This window comes from Lepisma saccharinum, chromosome 17 (genome assembly GCF_977018435.1).
Source record: "Lepisma saccharinum chromosome 17, izLepSacc3.1, whole genome shotgun sequence".
NCBI classification, from domain to species: Eukaryota; Metazoa; Arthropoda; class Insecta; order Zygentoma; family Lepismatidae; genus Lepisma; species Lepisma saccharinum.
This window is the reverse complement of record NC_139245.1, coordinates 61,087,315-61,108,906: the sequence shown is the minus strand read 5'-3', so window position 1 is coordinate 61,108,906 and position 21,592 is coordinate 61,087,315.

The following is a 21,592-nucleotide window of genomic DNA, read 5'->3' as shown; positions in this document are numbered from 1 at the left end:
ACTTCGCGATTTCCACGTTGGGATAAGTACAGTTGCATCAAATTATCATTGTATATTTGTCACTTTTCAGAGCACTAAACGTTGACAAGAACTTATGTGATTCTCAATTTGTTTTCTTTCGTTCATTCTCAGATGCATTATAATTACGTGAACAAAATAATTGCTTGCATTTTTATCTTTCTTAAGCGGCACAAATGCACGCAAAGAGTACAGAGGAAAAATTATGCGCGAAGGTTTGCAATATTCTTTCTAATCACGATTGATTGAAAACACTACTGTTCGTTTGTAACAACAAGTTCAATATCGTACCTTGTAATGTGAAGTTAGTAGAATTCTGGTGACAGTAACACACAGTTACCTCCTCGTCCAAAAATGGAAATACTGCCTTCGTGCCGAATCGTGGTAGAATCGTCACACAATCTGTCCTTAGTAATCTGGCGTTGTCCTTGAAGAATACGTATTCTTGGGCACTGGTGTTTGTATCTTTGGTTGATGGAATGATTAACTTGTCCCTTTTAATCCTTGCTCAATTGTACAGTCAAACACACTGGTCAAAACTTCATGTTCCTTTTAACTTACAAGACACGAGCAGGTTTATGCAAGTTCAAAAATGAAAGGTACTGCGAGTGCCGGAAAATGCAATTCCTCGCAATCACCACATGCTTGCAAGCAACAGAGTATTACGGGTATAACCGCATTACCGCTCGCTAATGCTGGGGACATACTGTTGCGTACTGAAGAGTTGAGTCGAGACTGTCTGTCTGTTTCTGCTGGTATTTCGAAGAAACGTTGAGCACAGCGTCACAGGCCAGGTGGCATGATTAAGCCACGGAAAAAGTAGCGAAGTATGAACTGCTCTCTCGTGCAAATCCACATAACTAATCAGTAAATACTTCGTGAACTTAGAGCGGACAGCCCATATCAACACGTAGGTGTTGAGATTGTAGCATTTTGTGTTATAATTTAGAATAATAAACTCAAAGTTAATAGAAAATGCTACAAATCTCCCCTAACTGATCAAAAAAGAAAAAAAATCACTTCCTTCGAGCATCACACTATAGTACACACTACAGAAGCATCCTTAACAACGGGGTTAACACTTAAAACTCTGACCATTATATGCATTAAAGATATGAACTTTTACCAAGTATAAAACTACCACAATTCTAACACATTGAGCTCCTAATATGAGACTCGCAAAATGCATACATATATAAATAATACCCTCCATTTGAGCAAAAATGTAAGAGAAGTGCAAAAGATTATATAAATAATTCTTGCCAATCACGTAAGATATTAGCATAATGATTAAGAAATATGAAGATGATGATTGCAATCAAATTGATGAAGTTCACAAAATATGAAGAAATTCGTACTGCGCAATATTAAACGTTACTACCATTTGCACACAAATACATATAATTATACAAGTGTTGCGTAAGCTAAATGCTGAAAAAAAAAATGTTACACCAAACCTCTAAAGAACCCATAAGTACAGAGCCTTCATGTAAATAATCTCTTGCATTTCGATGATAAGAACTGCAGAATTTCCGTTAAATTCGTAGCTTGAAAATGATGACACATTGTAGTAGGTAATAATGTGTTGATCCAAATCCAAATGAAGCCACTTGTAACGGCAATTCTTAATGGACGAAATTATGTTCTCAAGAAAGACGTGAAACAAAAAATAATCCGAAATTAAAATGAGAAAGAGAAGAAGTAACAGGAAAGAATGAAAAAATTTTAATTTGTCTTTATAAGAAAGGAAAAGCAATGAGCAACTTTACATTAAGCACAATAAATTTGAAAAGTAGCAAGAAGGCATGTCTAATTAAAGGTTAATTGCTTTTAACACAGAAAATTTAGATATAAGCAAGATGTAAACATGAAGTCAAAAATTGTATTTCGAAATCAAGAATTTATAATTATAATTCAAAAGAATATCTAACACTTGAAAAGGTCAGAAAGACACAAGGAAATCATTTAATCACATCCAACAAACTTCAAGAATATACCATTTTTCAAACATTCAATATATATAACAGAGCATTATTTGCGCAAAAAAAAGCCAATTGAATATGATACACTTTGATATGAGTAAAAAATAGTATACACAGATTACATATAGATATATACTGAAAACAAAACTAATCTTTACACATACTCATCAAAATCATATCTGGATACCAATTTCTGCAGCTTAAGGGTGCGTACGCAATCTGGACAGTCTCTTTCTACAAAATCTGGCCAAATGTCCATCTATATGGCAAAAAGAACAGGTCATGTGGGGGGGGGGAGATATACGTTGATTTGATTGAGATTGTTCAACAAAAAGAGAAGCTAAGGAGATTGGAGAATCTACATACTTAGAATCTTGCCTCTTAGGGTCGTATTTTGTCTTGTGTGCGTTCCATGTTTTTTTGAAGATGGCGATAAGCCTGTGCCCAATCATTAGCACGTTCCGATGACGGAGGAGCACCTAGTTTTGAATCTGACTGCAACTCCCAATGGAAGTTCATAGGTCCATCTATATCACGACCAAACAATATCTGGGAGGGCGTTGTTTGAATACTGTCATGCATGGCAGTATTAAATGCAAATGAAATAGCCGAAACATGGGTATCCCACTTGGTATGGTCTTCAGAATATGCTATCAATGATGCTTTAAGATTGCGGATAAAACGCTCCGCCAGAGAAGGATTAGGATAATATGCACTGGTATAAAAGTGTTTGACCTCAGATTCAAAAATAAACTTATTAAGTAAACGTGAACGGAAATAGGTAGCATTGTCTGAAACAAGTTTGCAAGGAGCACCGAACATAAGAAATAGGGAACAAAGCATACTCATTACCTGATTGGAAGTAGTAGAACGCAAAGGATACAATGATACCCATTTTGAAAAGGCGTCCACAACTACTAAGATAAAGGAATTACCTTTTGATGATCCCACCAATGGTCCGACCAGATCAATATATAAACGGCACCAAGGATGTCTGATAACCTCAGAAGAAAGAAAACCCGGAGGTTTTCGTATGGCTAACTTTGCCTTTTGACAAATGTCACAAGATCTTATATATGACTTGATGTATTTACTTAAAGAAAGCCACCAAAATACAGACAAAATCTTTTTTTGACATTTACGAACTCCCAAATATGAACCGCCTAAAGGAGTATCATGGTAATATCTACAAATAAGGTGCTGAAGAGTTTGAGGTACTACGACCAAGGAAGTTATAGTGCGTGCGGGTTGCCACACCAATAAATCTTGAAAAAGGGAATAATTCTTGCAGGCTTGACCCGCGCGTAATTGTTGTATTATGGGCAACAAGGTAAAATCTTTCTGTTGAACATCAGAAATGTCAGATTTGCTAAAGGGGATTATCTGGAATTTGGGTGCAGCACAAGATATAGAGGTAATAGGAGGTGGAGACGTTTGGATTTCATCAGGAGAATACATGCGGGATAAACAGTCCGCCACAGGGTTATGTCAAGAAGCTATGTGTTCGACAGAATAAGAAAACCGAGAGAGGTAGAGTAAGTAACCACCGACCAAATTTACCGTATTGTTCTGGGTGGCGCTGAAGCCAAGAAAGAGCTTGATTGTCAGTTTGCAAGGTAAAATGCTTCTCAGTAAGATGAGTTTCAAATTTCTTAAATCCAAATACTATGGCACAACATTCTGCCTCGTAAATGGATTGACAACGTTCCAATTCAGTACGCTTACGTGAAGCAAAGGCAATTGGACGTAAGGATCCATCCTATTCTTGTTGATTGAGAGTAGCTCCCAGAGCAAGACCAGAAGCGTCACATTGAAGTACAAGATCCTTTGAAAAGTCAGCTAACGCTAACACAGTGTGTTTAAGAAAAATCTCCTTTAAATGATCGAATTGCTTTTGATCTTCAGAGGAACAAGTGAAAGAAAGACCTTCTTTCTTTTTGTCGGTGAGGAAACTAGTCAATGAAGCATAGGAGGGAATAAATTTCGAGTAGTAACCAAGTAAACCTAAGACCCTCTGGATAGCTTTCAATTTTTTTGGTGCTGGAATATCCTGGATAGCCGATATACGGTCTGTATCAAGAATAAGTTGTCCCTCACGTAGAATGTACCCTAGATACTTAATTTCACGTTGTAACCACTGAGCTTTTATGGAATTAACCTGAAATACTTGGTGGAGATGCTGAATGTGTGTTCGTTCATCAGGAATAAAGACCAGCAACTGCATAGTTAATGAGAAATTTATATTTAAACTTACCCAGAATCTTGTCCAGAGCTCTGGTGAGCAATTGGGTACCTAAATTTATGCCAAATGGCACCCTAGTATAACGGTATTGCCCAAATGAAGTTACAAATGCCGTTAAATCTTTGCTAGGTTCATCTAAACGTATCTGATGAAAACGTTTGCATAAATCAAGGCACGAGAAAACACGTGCTGATTGTTGGTGCTGAAATATAAGGTCTATACGCGGTTATGGAATGTTGTCATAGGCGATCAAATGATTCAGCTGCTTATAACTGCATACCAATCGATGACCACCATCCTTTTTATCTGCCAAAAAACATGGGCTGGAATACGGTAAGGAACACGCTTCTATAATATTTTGGTCCATAAGATCTTTTATTTGTTCTCAAAGAATTGCAGTTTGGATCGGGTTTAACTGAAAGGGTTTAGATTAGGGATGTGCCGAAGCCGATTACAGATGTATGAAAATCGGCAGAAATTGACATATCGGCATCGGTATCGGAATCGGCAAAAATCCGATATTTAAACCGGTACAGATAATACTAAAGTTTTAAATTCTAATAAGTTTTATATTATAGTTTTGTAAGGTTTATTGAAAATTTGGTTGATTCGTCATTATTGTAGTTTTTGTAATAAAATTATTGCAAACTCTCATTCAGAGGATCAACCTAACTATAAATCGGAAATAAAACAGTACATTGCTGAACCAGGATCTGCTGTTGTATTGTAAATTCAAAAATGAGTATTCAAACCTGAAGCAAGTGCTGAGAAAATACTTGATCATACCTGCTGCATCAGTATTCAGTGATTGAGTGTTCAGTGTTGCTGAACAGATTTGCGATAAGAGAAGTCTGTTACTTCCTGAAGTGCTTCCAAATCTCGTATTTCTGAAGTTGAATCTGGCAGAACAGGAATTCATTTTGCATTTCAAAGAACTGCTTGTGTACTAATGTTAAATCTCTAGGTTCACATAACCTTTTGTAGATGCAAATGTACATTTGCATCTCTTGAGAATATATATGTATATACATATGATACGCAATAGAAATGTACATACCATTTTTTTTTTTTGTCATGCAGAAAATAACATCCCATTTCTGTTTTATAATCTTCTGTATCGGAATCGGTTAAATATCGGTATCGGTTCCAAAAATTATCGGCGAGTACATCGGCATCGGTAAATTTTCAGCTTCGTCACATCCATAGTTTAGATCTAAACGGAACATCCGTAATGACTGGTATAGAAACAGGTTCAAGAGTACAAGAACCCACACGAGTAGTAACCACATCCTCATATTGGCGTAAAAGATTTTGAATATTGTTTGGAGGAGGAACTGGAGATAGATCCAAAGGCGGAGAATCAAGTTTAACCGGTTTAGGAAGGAAAGGAATAGGATGTGATCCATAAGGGAATGCCAACATCAAATTCTCAAAGCAAATAGTAGCTTTGGAATATGTAAGGAAATCGGAAGCTAATATAACTGGAAAGGGAAGTGAATCAACTATCCAAAAATGCCATTTCCAGGTAATTGAATCCAATTTTATAGATAGGAGTACCCTAGAATGTAAAGTAAAGGTTTACTATCTACAGTCTGAAGGGTCTGTGTAGTATTTGTTAAAATAGAGGGATGATTCCGAATAGTTGAAAGAAAACCACTACCGATCAAGGAAAACAAACTCCCGGAGTCTAAAAGTACACGAGAAGGTGTAGAATTCAACAAAACTTCCACTACAGGGACCGATTTTTTATGGATACGAAAAGGGTGTTCCACATGAATGAGATCAACAGGATGTGTTGGTGTGGCAAGAGTAGTATCAGAAACCTGTGAACTAGAAAGGGGAAGGGATAAGGAAGAGAGATACATTTGGGCACGAAACCTTGCGTTGAGCATCTTGAACATGCTCCATAAAGGGACAGGGTGATGCATCTTTATTATGAGATACCGAAACCTCATATTGAAGATCATCCTCAGAAATATTTGTCATCGAAGATTCGATATTAGGCACCATCATGGAATTCAATTCCATTGACCATATTTCATGCGGACGTTCATATCCTACTAAATGGAGCCGAGTTGATGATTGTAAACCAACCATTATTGAATACATTAGATTTTCCTCCTTCCAATCTATTGGTAAAATATTAAATGTTTCAAATACATTATGTAAATAAGTAGAAAGAAATTCACATGGATGTTGGCCATGTAATAAATGTTTGTCAATAAGTACTTTAATTAATTCTGGAGGTACCAATCTGTGCCATATAACACGAATAAAAATTGGCCAAGAAAATTTTTTTGTCATAGCTTGACACCAAACTTCTTTAAATGCACCAGTAGTGCAAGTAAAAGCCATCAGAAGTAAAGATTATAAATCCAAAAGATGTAAACTCATGGCCCGATGTAAAAGGAGCAAAACTTGAAGTAATAATTCAGGATCAGAACCATCTATAGAGGGCAAACTTCCCAATAACGATGATGCCGTTGCATATCTTATGTGGGTAGCCACAAAATTTTGATCCGGAGGCAAAAAAAAATAATCATTTGCATCACTGAACAAGGGCGAATGAACAAAGGGAGTTGGGGGATGAGAACAGGTTGTGGGGGAGAAAAATAATTGGGAAATGGAGAATGAGGGGGTAATAATGACTTCTCAAAATAAGGAAAGAGCTGAAAAAGGAAAGCAAAAAGCAAGCAAAAAAATCCTCCAATTTAAAGGGAATGCAGAAAATAAAAATGAGAACTATCTCAAAATTCATGAAAAGTAAAAAAATCGAAAATAAGAGAGAAAAGAAATTATGCAACTGAGTTGTATTTTACAGGAGAAGGGTATTGAAGTTCAAAGAAAATTAAAGAGGAAAAGGAATGAATGCAATACCCTTAAATGAATCCAAAAAAAAATGTAAGTATACCCAAAAAATTCTTAATTATACAGTCACAAGTTAAATTTAAGCAATATTGTCGAAAAACTAAGGTATAAATCAAGTTGGAAAAATTTCAATGTTCAAGTCCGAAAATTTCAGGAACAGCCCCGAAAATTTTGTTTTTGAAAAGTTTGGGTCTAATTAAAAAATTATAAATGTGGTAATTTAGTCACGAACCATGGTCTGCTGCCATGAATTTTGTAATTTTGATTTGATGTTAAAATTTTGGGTGCGTCAGCACTTAGGCTATTTTGCACCCATCACATTATACGGGGTCCAGCCCCTTAACTTTACAAAGAACAACTCTAACGTTGCATAAGTAAAATCTTAAAAGCTTAAAATGTTCCGACTTCCGTTAAAAGCTGGGGCTGTAAAGGGTCCTCAGCACACACAAGGACAAAAAAAACAGGACAACACACACAAAATTATACTGGCCAGAGTGCCAGGGCCTCGTTCGTCTGCAAAACGCAGTCCAGGGTGTACTAACGTGGAAGTGAGGTTGACAGTTGGGTGTACTACGTGGAAAATCACCCCTTACACCCCAATGAATTTCGTAATGTTCCGTTTGCTGTGACTATTAAATGGACAAAGTAATCTACCAAAATATAAATTTAGGGAGGTCCGGGATCTCAAAACTTTGGCAATAGCAACAGAAACGCACAAAACCGCTGATTGGAGACTTTAACCGTGTGGTTCACGATACCTCAGGATTTATCAAGGAATTAGTGGGAAATCGTGAGCAGGGCCCAAGTGTCACCCACCCCTCTTTTTCAATTTTTGGTGACCTTCACAAAAAGAATGCAACTTTACTCAACGTACGTCAAAGATCAGTTACCGTATCACTACCTGGAAAAGATATGTTTAAATCAGTAAACTCTCCAACTTGCGTAAAACGCAACAACAACAAGTATGCACATGCATACGCACAAAGTGCGTAATTTACATCTATCACAAAATGCTCTAACTTATTACTCTTAACTTACAGTTGGGAGGGGAGTTTATTACAAAAGTCAAATGAGGTACACATATATCTTCATTAATACTTTAACAATTTCTATTCAGTTAGGTGTTTTTAACACATCTCAATATTTATGCATTTTTTTTGTGTGTAACAATTTATAACGACCTAGTTGAAACAACGTGTCCTTAGACAAAGCGTGGTGTATGCTTAATTTAACTAGTGCCACATCATTATTAAAAAAAATAAAAATATATTACCAACAAGAAAGTCTTCGATTTCAATTTATGCTATCCAGCGTTCATTTAGGACCATGTGAAACTTTAACATTGGTATAAATACATGCATATATTAATATGTTTCAAGACGCGTCAACATGTCGTTTATGTAAAAATAGTTATAACAACATTTGATAAAACGTGAATATGTATATATTTCTTTTTGGCCAGCAAAATTTACAATAATAATAATACATGCATACATTTCCTGGTCAACTTTACGAGAACCTTGCGATTCGTTTTAGAATCTTTGTTAAGTTTGTTCATTCTTACAATAACATTCTACATATGCTTCTGATATCTTTTACGTTAATTTCTTAATCTTTATCAAGACAAAATAGTTGCTCGTGAAATGAAAGAATTCGTGGGTGTCTTAACAGACAAGGCTATTCTTGTATCACAACTTCGTGATTTCCGCGTTCAGATAAGTACAGTTGCATCAAATTATCATTGTATATTTATCACTTTTTAGAGCACTAAACATTGACAAGAACTTGTGTGATTGTCAATTTGTTTTCTTTGGTTCGTTCTCAGATGCAGTGTAATTACGTGAACAAAACCATTGCTTGCATTTTTACCTTTCTTATGCGGCACAAATGCACGCAAAAAGTACAGAGGAAAAATTATGCGCGAAGGTTTGCAATATTCTTTCTAATCACGATTCATTGGTAATTCAAAGTACATACGTTTGAAAACACTACTGTTCGTTTGTAACCAGCACTAACAACAAGTTCAATACCGTACCTTGTAATGCGAAGTTAGTAGAATTCTGATGACAGTAACACACAGTTACCTCCTCGTCCAAAAATGGAAATACTGCTTTCGTGCCGAGTCGTGGTAGAATCGTCACACAATCTGTCCTTGGTAATCTGGCGTTGTCCTTGAAGAATACGTATTCTTGGGCACTGGTGTTTGTATCTTTGGTTGATGGAATGATTAACTTGTCCCTTTTAATCCTTGCTCAATTGTAAAGTCAAAAACACTGGTCAAAACTTCGTGTTCCTTTTAACTTACAAGACATGAGCAGGTTATGCATGATCAAAAATGAATGGTATTGCACATGCTTGCAAGCAACAGAGTATTACGGGTATAACCGCATTACCGCTCGCTAATGCTAGGGACGTACTGTTGCAGGTGGATGAGCTGAGTCGAGACTGTCTGTCTGTTTCTGCTGGTATTTCGAAGAAACTTTGAGCACAGTGTCACAGGCCAGGTGGCATGATTAAGCCACGGAAAAGGTAGCGAAGTATGAACTGTCCTCTAGTGCGAATCCACATAACTAATCAGTAAATACTTTGCGAACTTAGAGCGAACAGCCCATATCAACACGTAGGTGTTGAGATTGTAGTATTTTATGTTATAATTTTGAATAATAAACCCAAAGTTAACAGAAAATGCTACAAATTGTAAAATATATCCTCAATATTATGTTTTGATCTACTTCGCTCTCAACAGCACCTCTAAATGTAAATTTCTATTACTGGTATTTTTAAGAATAGCTAAGGACTATTTACAGAATAATTGGCGACCAGTTGCTTGCGATCATTTGAGGTTTTTGCCTCAAAAAATGGAACCACCACTGCTATACACCAATGACAAGACTAAAAATGGTAATCCAAATCAAATGCTCCCCCCCCCCATGTTGTTGCCCATATGCATGGTAATTCATTCAAAACAGACATTTTTTTTTCTTTTTGACTGTGTATAAATCATGGCCATTATCGTTTCATGCCCTCTTACATTTTTGGCATTTTCAGACAGTTCTGATAAATGTGATAACTCAGAGAAATGATCAAGGGTAAGAAATTAAAGGGTCCTCGGTTGCCATGGTGTCTAAAAATTTTCACTGAGTGCCAGAGTTCTTTTATTCAGTTGTATGTTTTTACTATTTCTAATTCGCTTATTGAAATTTCCAATACCTACGCTTCATACAAAAATAGAGAGTACAGTATGTGTTTTCTGTATTAGGTGTAACATTAAATCAGAATAAGAAACATAAGGTAAACATATATGTTTGCGCTGTTTCTAGTGAAACTTTAAAATCTGCAAGTATGTGGTATAGTGTTTGTACCCAAAAGGGATGAAGAGATAGGTGACTGTAGAAGGTTACACAATTTAGAACTTCATAATTTGTATTCATCTCCAGATATTACAATAATTAAATCAAGTAGACTTAGGTAGGCAGGCCATACTGCATAATCTGTCTTATGTTAGAATGTATTCTTATTTATGCTGTTGTAACTTCTTTAGGTTGCTACTCCTGAGCAAGAATCAATTACTTTCTATCAAACCTTGTATTAATTAATACATTTCATGGCTTCCCTTAGTTGGTTTTATGGCTTTCATACCCGGAAAAAAAGTGGCTCCTGAGAATAAAAGGCTGGTGCCAGAATCATTTTTTTTAGTTTTGTCTACCTGTGAAAATGATAGAAAGTTGGTAAAAAACATTATTTCAGTACATTTCAAGCTACATTTTATGTCCTTTACCTGTGAATTTCCAAATTGATGTTTTTGGTCTGGAATGACCCAGGCATTTAATTGCATAATATCAAACAGATCTTCTGAAATTTTAGGTGATTGGAAGCATTCAGATCCAGCAATATTGCAACACTGGCTACTTCAGGTACTCTGCTTAATGCATGTCTTAACCTGTTCCGACAAAGCTCTGCCTTACACAATTTTCCACAATGGCATGAAGCCATGACAAATACATGTGTGTGAAGCTTCAATAAAAATGAATGGTTCTTTCCAGTTGAGGTCCTGTTGAGTACAGTGGATGTTCTAAAGTCATTGAATCTGAAAAAGGCTTAATACTACACCATTTCTTTAATTGTGTAAAAAAAAATTCATGAGACTTACCAGAAGGGACTTGAAATATCTAAAATGTTAAAAGGATACAAAATGCACAAAGTGGAGTTGGCATGCAATAACTCTAGAATCAAAAGTGCATGATCACCATACTTATTTATGAACAAAGGTAGGCAATAACAAAATTGAGGTGCCAGTGCTTTTTACTGAGAAGCCAGCATTTTTTTGTTTCAAATATGTCTTAAGATTAAACTGATCATACTGAAATGTGACAATAAAATATCTAATTTATTAATTAATGGAAGATTGTATTAAAAGCCATTCATTCTTGCTATAGAGTGGCCTTCCTAGAGAAGGCTCTGCCACCAACATCATAAATAGTACTAAGAAGTTGTTGAAATATATTTTGGAGGGAGGGGGGTCTTGAAGACGATGCTAAAACCACGAGTATCCAGTTTCCCTCCACTTACAACCAGGAAGCATTTGTTTGTATTTGGCATTTTTTGCACATTCAGGCCTTTTATGGATTTTTGGTAATTTATCAGTATTGTTGACATTTTATTTAGGTTTCTTTTTTCTCCATCCCTGTTTAGTGAATTTTAAATGCATTTGCTAGCGTAACTTCCATAGTTCAATTTCCCAACTTGGTCTTTTTAACAGACACGCCATTGGTCATCAAAATAGCACAACTGAAATATTTGGCAATGGATAAAAGAAGTAATTGTGCTGAATTTATTTTTCCTCCAGCAAACTGAAATTACAGAGAGTACAGCTTTCTTGTAGTTTTTGCTGCACACTGTCATAACTTTAATCTGTGCTTTCAAAATTAAAGTTAGCTGCAATGTACAAAAAATAATCTGATGCAAGCAAAATGCACCTCTTTTATGTAACCTTACAGTATAAACATAGAAGCTGTTTACACCACCGAACAACCGTTTTTATCAAATAATTCCACTACTCTTGTAATTTACCAAAAAAATACCATTGTTTGATGAGATAATTTTTTTCAGGCTGTTAAGAAAATATTGGTAATTTTTAATAATTTTGAGGTATTTTTGTGGGAGATTTTTTTAGGCCATCAATTTCCGAGCCCTAATCATAAATAACTGTAGAACCCATTCTAATAAATAGGGTAGCAACAGGGCAAAAAAATGTTATCATGGCATGATTATTATTCAGATTTAATAACACACATGGTACAGAAAACACACAAACATTTCAAAACATATATTGTACTCGTTTTTTTAAAAGAATTAACGTTAATTTCAATAAATGAACTTGAATTAGCAATATTATTTTAGAACTGGATAAAAAAAAATAATAAGGTTCCATGGTGAGTGGGTGACCTGTATTCTACCCCCACTTATCAATATGTGGCATCAGCAGATAGTAAACAAATGATGCTGCTGTTGCTTGCACCTGAAAATAATTCCCATTTATTTTAGATGACACTGATTGATCATGAAGGTTTTCTATTTCTACGCAAGAGAAGTTTCCAGTTTTGAAATATAAATCCATGGCCAGGGGCTTAGGTTATTTCTAACTGAAAGATTAAAAAAAAACTTTAACAAGTGATTTGAAATTACTTCCACCATATGTAAGAACATTAAGTTCAATTATGCATTTATATGCACTATAAAAATTTCAAAAGAGTATCCAAAATGAAAAGAAGTGAATTCATCTGTTGAAAGCACATGAATATTCCCAAAGGAAAAGAATTTGCAATAATCCTCCCCTTGTCATTACAGTTCAAATGGTCAAGAGTAAGAGTAAATTGTTGCTTCACTTTTCATATATTGTTTGATTGTGTGCTGGCCAAAATAGGCACCTTTTTTCAAATATTTTGTGCTAGTGAACATGGCATATGGCCATACTTGCTTCACCTTGTCTTTTGTCTTTATAAAAACAATGTAGAAATTAGACTATATCAGGTAATGTTGGTTGCAGCAATCTTGGGCCAAAATATTATTTACAAGGTACAGGCTTCAGTTTTAATACTATGTATCTATTGTTACTTTTATTAGTAATACTGCAATTTCAATTGGATATACCTTTTTCAGGAAGGGCACTTAAGACTACATTCCTACTGAAATGACAAGTGACATGCACATGTCAATTTAACCTGTAAGATTGCACATATGGGTAAAAATTGCCAACTGATTTGGAAATATATTTTATTTTCATGTCGAATGAGTGTCTGAGGGCACCCTACTCAGTTTCAGTGAACCTTTTTGAATGCAGGGCCTCCTCGATAGTGCAGTGGTATCATCATTGCCTTTTTATCAAGGGGTTCTGGATTTGATACCCAGTGCAGGCACATAGTGGTTCGAATCCCACTTTAAATTGTAGGTCCAGTCCCGATTAGCATACCTGTGCTTAAAACACCAATGCAACCAACCTTTTAGATGTAAGGACCTTGAATCGACTGTTAGTTCATTGGTTCTGCTTTCAGTGCAATAGAAATACTGCCGTGGCAAATTTCACCGAACTTGCTCTTACATGTTTCACGTTGCTATTTCAACATGTTATTTCTTTCTCATTTTTATCAATTGTGTGGATTCAATGCAGATGTTTCAAATTATTTAAATTACATTAAGCAATGAAGCTATTAATATTTACTTGTGTTAAAGCAATTAAAATGTTGGCTTAAGTGATTCTTCTTCTGAGTAATTCTTTCCCAGCATACATCCTTATGTACTATCGGAGAATGCACATCCTACCAGGTTGAGGAAAATTAATTGTTGAATTTAGTTATATTCAACATGATATGCCACTAAGGTGTTAGAACTTGTTAGTTTATTAGTTCATCAGGAAGCAATAAGCTTGTCAGGTCTATAGGGAACCAGACAAGTAGTGACAAGTTTTTAATTCTTGTTCATGGGAAATGTGAAATAGTGTGTTCAAATTGCAATAATTTGTATTTTTTTCCCTTTCGAAGCAACTTCATGACCACAGCATATTGTGATTTATTCCTAAGTATCTGTTGTTCATGGAAATGTAAAATAGTGTGTTCAAACTGCATTATTATTTTTTTCATTGCAAATCAAACAACACAAATATAGCATCTGATTAATTCCTCATTATGTCCTGTAAATTGCAAATATTTTAATAAACTTTATCAAAAGGATATTTAGCAGTTGATATTATTACTATGTCATAATAGTAAGATTAAAATTGAAAACGTATGAATTTGTATTGAATAGTATTCAAAGAGAAATTTCAAATATCAAAAAAGTATATTTTTAGAAATAAATGTGTAGTAGATATGCATGGTGAAGTGTAATTTGAAAATAGAAAATGTGTACACATTGATGCACATGTGGAATTGTGAAAAACTTACTTCTTTAACTTGATAAATTTATGTTATGCTGCTTAAGCAAGTGACTTCAGATTAATAACAACACTTTTAAGCCTTGTTTCCATGCTTAATAACATACTAAAATTGCTTACCAATGCAGAAATTTATTTAAGAAACACACTATACACGTGTACTTTATGTACTAGTGTACATTATGGTATTTTTGACAATTTGGTAGTGATATGCATGAAGTTCGAACTTATACAGGTTGGATGGTTTCAAGACAAAAAGACAAACCATTAAATATTTAACTGAAAAACATAATTTTGTTTAGCTAACATTTGCTCGTTCCTTCTCCCTTTCAATTTACATACTAATCAGTCTTTCTAAATTTATCATTTTGTGTGTGTGTGTGTGTGTGTGTGTGTGTGTGTGTGTGTGTGTGTGTGTGTGTGTGTGTGTGTGCATGTGCACATGCATTAACAGATTTTGTTCATGATGAAGATCAACCAAACAGCAGTCTTGCACATAATAGAACTTCATACGGTATTTCAGTTTCATTAAGCTTTGTTTCCATTTCGGAAGAGCATTAAAGCTGCTGACTCAAGTTTTAGAACTTGAGGTTTGCTGTGAACATTTAGTGATTTGATGTCAGATATTTATTTATTTTCCACTGTGCAAAACACCCTTAACAACACTAACCTGCCTAACCTATCAACATGCTAATTTCTGCTATTAGATGCAATCACGAGTAAGCTAGACATGTGACATTTGGTGCTGTTAGCATGATCTCCAAGTGGCTGTAGTTGTTACTAGCCAATTGTCTTAACATTTAGGTAAAAAATGATTTACATGTAATGTTTCAACCTTGTATAACTAAGAACTACACTAAAAAAGTATTTCAAGACCCTGATATAGGGACGCAACGTTATGTGTGAAGTATTTTTTTTTTTGGAAATAGTTTCGTAAAGGCATTTCAAGTGCCAGTTTATGGTTACACTGCAGGTGTACAAGTACAAAACAAAAGTAAAAACCTGAATTAAAAAATTCAATTAAAAACGAGAAAATTTTAATAAAATTATGTAGTATGTATGTACTGTATATTGTATTTTCCTTGCAGCCGACTGTTCAATTACTGTTAATGTATTTTTGTTCAATGGAGAAATTGAAATCTGCATGAAAATTTTAACTTTTCCCAACTAAGTACAAAGCTATAACCAATATATACGAGAATTGCTGCATTATTAGTCACAAATAGGAAACAACTATGATTCAAATTTATTGCATTATAAAGTACAGGTTTTCTTAGAAAAAATTTGAATCCATATGATTTATTTAAAATTGTGCTTATTGCCAATAACTTGATGAAGGTGCAAGGAGAAAAATAGAATATCGTATATATTGGTTGTGAAATTTCTCTGGTTAGAATTTCATGCAAGAGGTAATTTCTCCATACTAACAAATACTTTATTTACAGTAATTCTACACTCCTCTGTAAGGGTAATACAAAGTTGGCAACACAACCAGCAGCAACTGCAAGTAGTTCTGTTGGTAATACAGTTAGCGCCACTTGCAGGCAAAATTTAGTTTAACTGTTTAACATGGAGCTTTCCGATCTTTCCCCTAGGAGGACATATGATCTGTCCTGAAACTACATGAAGCAAAACTTTTGCTAGTGCAATGTAAACATGTTCCACCAACATGAATCTGGAAAACTATTGGACGAGACCTTCGTGAATCTGTCTAACCACCTGAACACAACCTACATGAATCTCATGCCATCTCAAATTATTATAAAGTAAATTATCTTCTGATTGGTATTTAGGTGTGCTTATGACAATGTGGCATACCACTTGTGGCCTCGCCGCGTTCAATCTCTCACACACGAAGACACCGAGTAACGTCATGCATATGTCGCATAATTCAAGTGGCAGTTGCACACTGTCATCTACAGAACTGAACAACCACTGTGAAACAGGGTTGACATGTTTAGCATTAGTGTTTAAAAAAAGCTTGTTTGAAAAATTTAAAACACACTACTTTGTTGTTTCTTTTACAAAAGTTTAGAAAGTTTAAAACAGCATTTTAAACATGTTTTTTAAACTAGTTTAAAACATATTTTGATACTTGGCAGTATGTGGAATTTTTGCATGTTTTGTAACTGCGTGAACTCATTCAATCAGAGTTTTTTTTTAATTTTAAACATGTTTTAAATATTTAAGAACAAAAATACATGTTTTAAACAAATAATACATTTTAAACATAATGTAAAGATGGTTTATATTCTGGGAGTAATGATGAATTTTGTATATTGTATATATTTATTATACAACCTATCGAGATTAATCAGACGAAACAGAAATAAAACACCAATGTAGCCATGCAACTAAAACAAAATCCGATAACTTCATATTTTCCTGCAATTTCCAAATTTTTCTACTTACCTAAAACTGGACCTACATTTCCCTGCACCAAGGAACGTTTTTCCCTCCCGACACAAGTGCAACACAGAAAGCAGGAAGAAACAAGATGTTTTCTATTGCCAATGCTCCTCTCAGCAGTGCAATTGACCCCAGAGGCCACATGTTTTTATAGTCACATGTTTGAGGTCCCTCACCCTCCCTGTGTACAAACGTGAAAGAAACCAAGTGGATGGAGAACAATCAGTGATGTACAAAAACCAGTCTAATATTTTTAAATGAGTTACTTAAATTCTGGTTTAGAACATTATTTTAAAAATTTGCATAATAAATAATAAGCAATTTCTAATATGTTAAAGCTAAATGTATAAATATGTATGAAGAAGTTGGTTTACCAGTGGTAGCATGGAGAATACACCACTGGCATAATGCAAGTGATGAGTGGCCACACAAAGTCTTGTGTAAAGATCAAGGAAAAATGATCAGTGTTTTGTATTCACAATACAGTTTGTCCGAAAAATAATGGTGGAGTTTTAAAGTCATAGTTTTGGAACAAAGCATGGTACAGAGATGAACGATACATCAAAGCAAAGAGAAACTCTCCAAGTTTCTGACCTGTTCAGTAGTCTTCGATGTGTGAACCCTTAGTTGCCCTTTAGATGTCAAGACGATATTCAGCTTCTTCCAATACATGGCAGAGAACATCCTTTGTGATGGACAAAACAGCTTCAGTGATCCTTGCTTTTAAATGATCCAGAATTTGAACTTGACAGGAAAATACTTATGTTTTGACATAACCCCACAAATAGAAATCCATGGGTGCATGCTCTGGAGACCATGGGGGACAGACAATCCACCATCCTCATCCGACCCATGGCTGAGTTTTTGTAAAACCTGAATTTTGTACCCAGTGAAACGTAACCATTCTTTAACACCTTGTGAACAGTTGTTTTCGGAATGCCCACCTCTGTATAACACTTCTGCACTGACTTCTTCGGGCTATGCAAGGAACTTGTTCGCAGAGCTTCAATTGTTTCATCAGTAACTGTTGGCCGTTCAGGACAAGTCTGCTTCACTATGCTGCCAGTTCCTCTGAGTTGTCTGTCCCATTGGCAAATGTTATTTTCATGTGGCGGGTCTTCATTGTATACATGCCTAACACATGTAACTTACTCAGACTTAGCAAGCCATAAATCACATCGAACCTTCCTCTGCACCGCAAACACGATGACTCAGCAGCATGGATGACTAACGAGCTTGTTTAGCTTGCGTGTCCTTGAAACACAATGTTAACACCATTAAGCCTTGTTTCCATGATATGAAAAACTCAATATGCTGACCAAGGCAGAAATTTATTTTATTATAAAACATAAACTAAAGGTAATAATTCAACCTTCTAGGAAGGTCCTCTTCAGACTCTGCACCAAGTACAAATGTAACAAGGTATAAAACAGGATGATATATACTCAAAAATTACTCCCCTCCAGACTATTAGAAAGTTATTCTGGAACATTCTAGCAGGTGACTTGCACTTGTCAACTGTACTTTCACCTGAACGGTGATTTAGCTGAACATTTTCTTTCATCTGGAATGTGGTTGGACTCTTTATCTCATGCTCTTTTAACTTCAATCTTCTTCCTTCTTCTCTCCTCTTTCTCTCTTGTCCTTTCCACTCTTCCTAACACCTTCTTCCATTCTTTGTTTATCTTCAGTCACCCATTCCACTTCATTGTGTCTTCTTCACCTTTCTTCTCTATTTTCTTGGCATCCTTCCATTTTCTCACTAGTATTTTCTTCTCCCTTCCTATCTGCTTAGCCTCATCCCACTCTATGTCGTGTCCTGTTTGTCTCGTGTGTTTAAATATTGTATTTCTCTCTCTCTTAAGTCGTACATCAACCCTATTCCCTTCTTGTGACAGCAGCTATACTCAAGAAAGAAATGGAAAAAAAAGAAAAGTAGAAAATTTGAGTCAAAAAGAAAGGGAAGGGATGAAGAAAATCAAGACAAAAAGGATGTGGTGATAGAAAAGGCAGATAAAGAAGAAGCAATTGTGGTGATGGAAAGAGAATGGTACAAGAGAACATATGAAGATCTAAAAGAGAATGGATATGAGGAGATTTGTGGAACAGAAGAACGAACTATAAGAGAAAGGGTCATACAAGACTGTAGGAGGAGAGGATTCAAGAAGTGCATAAAGAAGACAGGAAGACTATCAAGATTGAAAGGCTTTCGAAAGATACACAAAGAGGAGATAAGTTGAGATCAGTAATGGACTGCAGAAACAATATTTTGGAACCCTTGGAAAGGAAATTAAAGAAAGTTATTGAAGTGTTAGTAGCACAGCAAGAAAGCAGAGCAGTTAAGAACATTGAACAATTGGTGGACCTCATAAAAGGATTTAAGTTAAATGAGATGAAGACGATAATGTTTAGCTTAGATGTGAAAAGTATGTTCCCAAGCAACAAGAGGTGACACGTTTTGGAAATTGAATATAGGTTCAAGCCTAAGCCCAGCATTGGCTGAATTGGTTATGAATGAATGAGAAAAGATAGTGGTAGAAAAAGGAGGTGACAAAATGATTCTGCGATTCTGTTTTGCAGATATGTGGACGATTGTTTTGGCATATGGAAGGGAACGAAGTCAACATATTTCACAAAGAAATACAAGATGAAGTAAGAGGGATATTGTTGGAACTCGAAATAGGAGAAGAAGACAAAGTAAGCTACCTAGATATATTGATGAAAAGGAAGAGAGGACAAGAAATTGAAACCGCTTGGCATCAGAAGAAGTGTGCAGCAGGGGTATTCTGCCACAAAGAAGTGATGTAAGTGAGCTGAAAAAAAATAATTTTATAAAGAATATGGAGGACAGAATCAAGAAAATGTACACAAAAGAATGTGAAAATTAATTCAAAATAAATAGCCTATGGAAACAGCTGGAAAAGAATGGCTACAAGAAGGAGGATAGACTGGACATAAACAGAAGGAAGAAAAGTGGCAGGGGAGAATTGGAAGAGAAAGAAAAAGAGGAAGGGAAAGAAAAAAGAGGAGGCTTGGAATAAGGAGTATGGGGAAGACCACAGAAAAGAAATGCAAAGTGCTTAGGAAAGCGGGCATTAAAACTTACAGGAAGGGAGGGAGAAGTATCTTAAGAATAGCAAAGAATGCAGACAAGAAAAAGGAAAACAGAAGAGAAAGGGATTATCTACGAAGTGAAATGTAAAGAATGTCAGAGTGTGTACATAGGAGAAATGAAAAAGGGGCTGAAATACAGGTTGAAACAACATAGGGTTGATGTACGACTTAAGAGAGAGAGAAATGCAATATTTAAACACACGAGAGAAACAGGACATGACATAGAGCGGGATGAGGCTAAGCAGATAGGAAAGGAGAAGAGAATACTAGTGAGAAAATAGAAGGATGCCAAGAAAATAGAGAAGAAAGGTGAAGAAGACACAATGAACTGGAATGGGAGACTGAAGATAAACAAAGAATGGAAGAAGGTGTTAGAAAGAGTGGAAAGGATAAGAGAGAAAGAGGAGAGAAAAAAGAAGAATGAAGTTAAAAGAGCGTGAGATAAAGAGTCCAACCACATTCCAGATGTAAGAAAATGTTTAGCTAAATCGCCTTTCAGGTGAAAGTACAATTGACAAGGGAAAGCCACCTGTTAGAATATTCCAGAATTACTTTCCAATAGTCTGGAGGGTAGTAATTTTTGTGTATATATATTGTACTGTTTTGTACCTTGTTAAATTTGTACTTGGTGCAGAGTCTGAAGAAGACCTTGCTGGAAGATTGAAACGTTACATTTAGTTTATGTTTTATAATAAAATAAATTTCTGCCTTGGTCAGCATATTGATTTTTTCAAACACATTGTGTATGCACTGGCCCTTGCGCATGTAGGCGTTAGCATTTACATATGTAAACTTGGAGAGTTTCTCTTTTCTTTGTTGTATCATTCATCTCTCTACCATGCTTTGTCCCAAAATTATGACTGTTTAAAATTGCACCATTATATTACGGGCACATTGTACATCCATGTAACACATACACATGAGGTATTACAATATCTTAAAAGTTTCTTCTGTTATTTCATTCAAAACCTTGTAACAGTATCTGTAAGACTGAGTGTGTATGTGTACAGAACACTTTTGGCAAACAGAAGTTGAATATCAATTAATCAGATATGCAAAATGAACGTACACTGATGATTTTCACTGAGAATTTTGTATTTTTCAAATTACCTGAGATTTACAGGTTTTCCAAGTGTATGGGAACCCTGCCAAATCTTAACAATTTTTTTCCATAAAGAATTTTGGGACAGGTTGTCTTGTAGGAAAACTGATTGTTTACTAGCAATGCAGCAATTGTGAAGTGGATCTGCATAATCACATAAAACCATATGTGGTCCAAATATCTCAAAGACTTTTGACAACAAGATTTCGAGTTTCCTCTTTTGAAAAATGTAGTTTCAAAAAGCCAAGCAGTGGAACCTAGTCAACAACAAAATGCAGATTAAGTTGATTGACAGTTTCTACAAATGCTATGCCATTAACAGAGAACAACAAAGAGACAACTTCACAAGCTTTCTTTTCCTTTGAGGAATGAAGGCAGGAAGTGAAAATAAACCTAAATAACCTTATACTGCTTCTTGGAATCGTGTG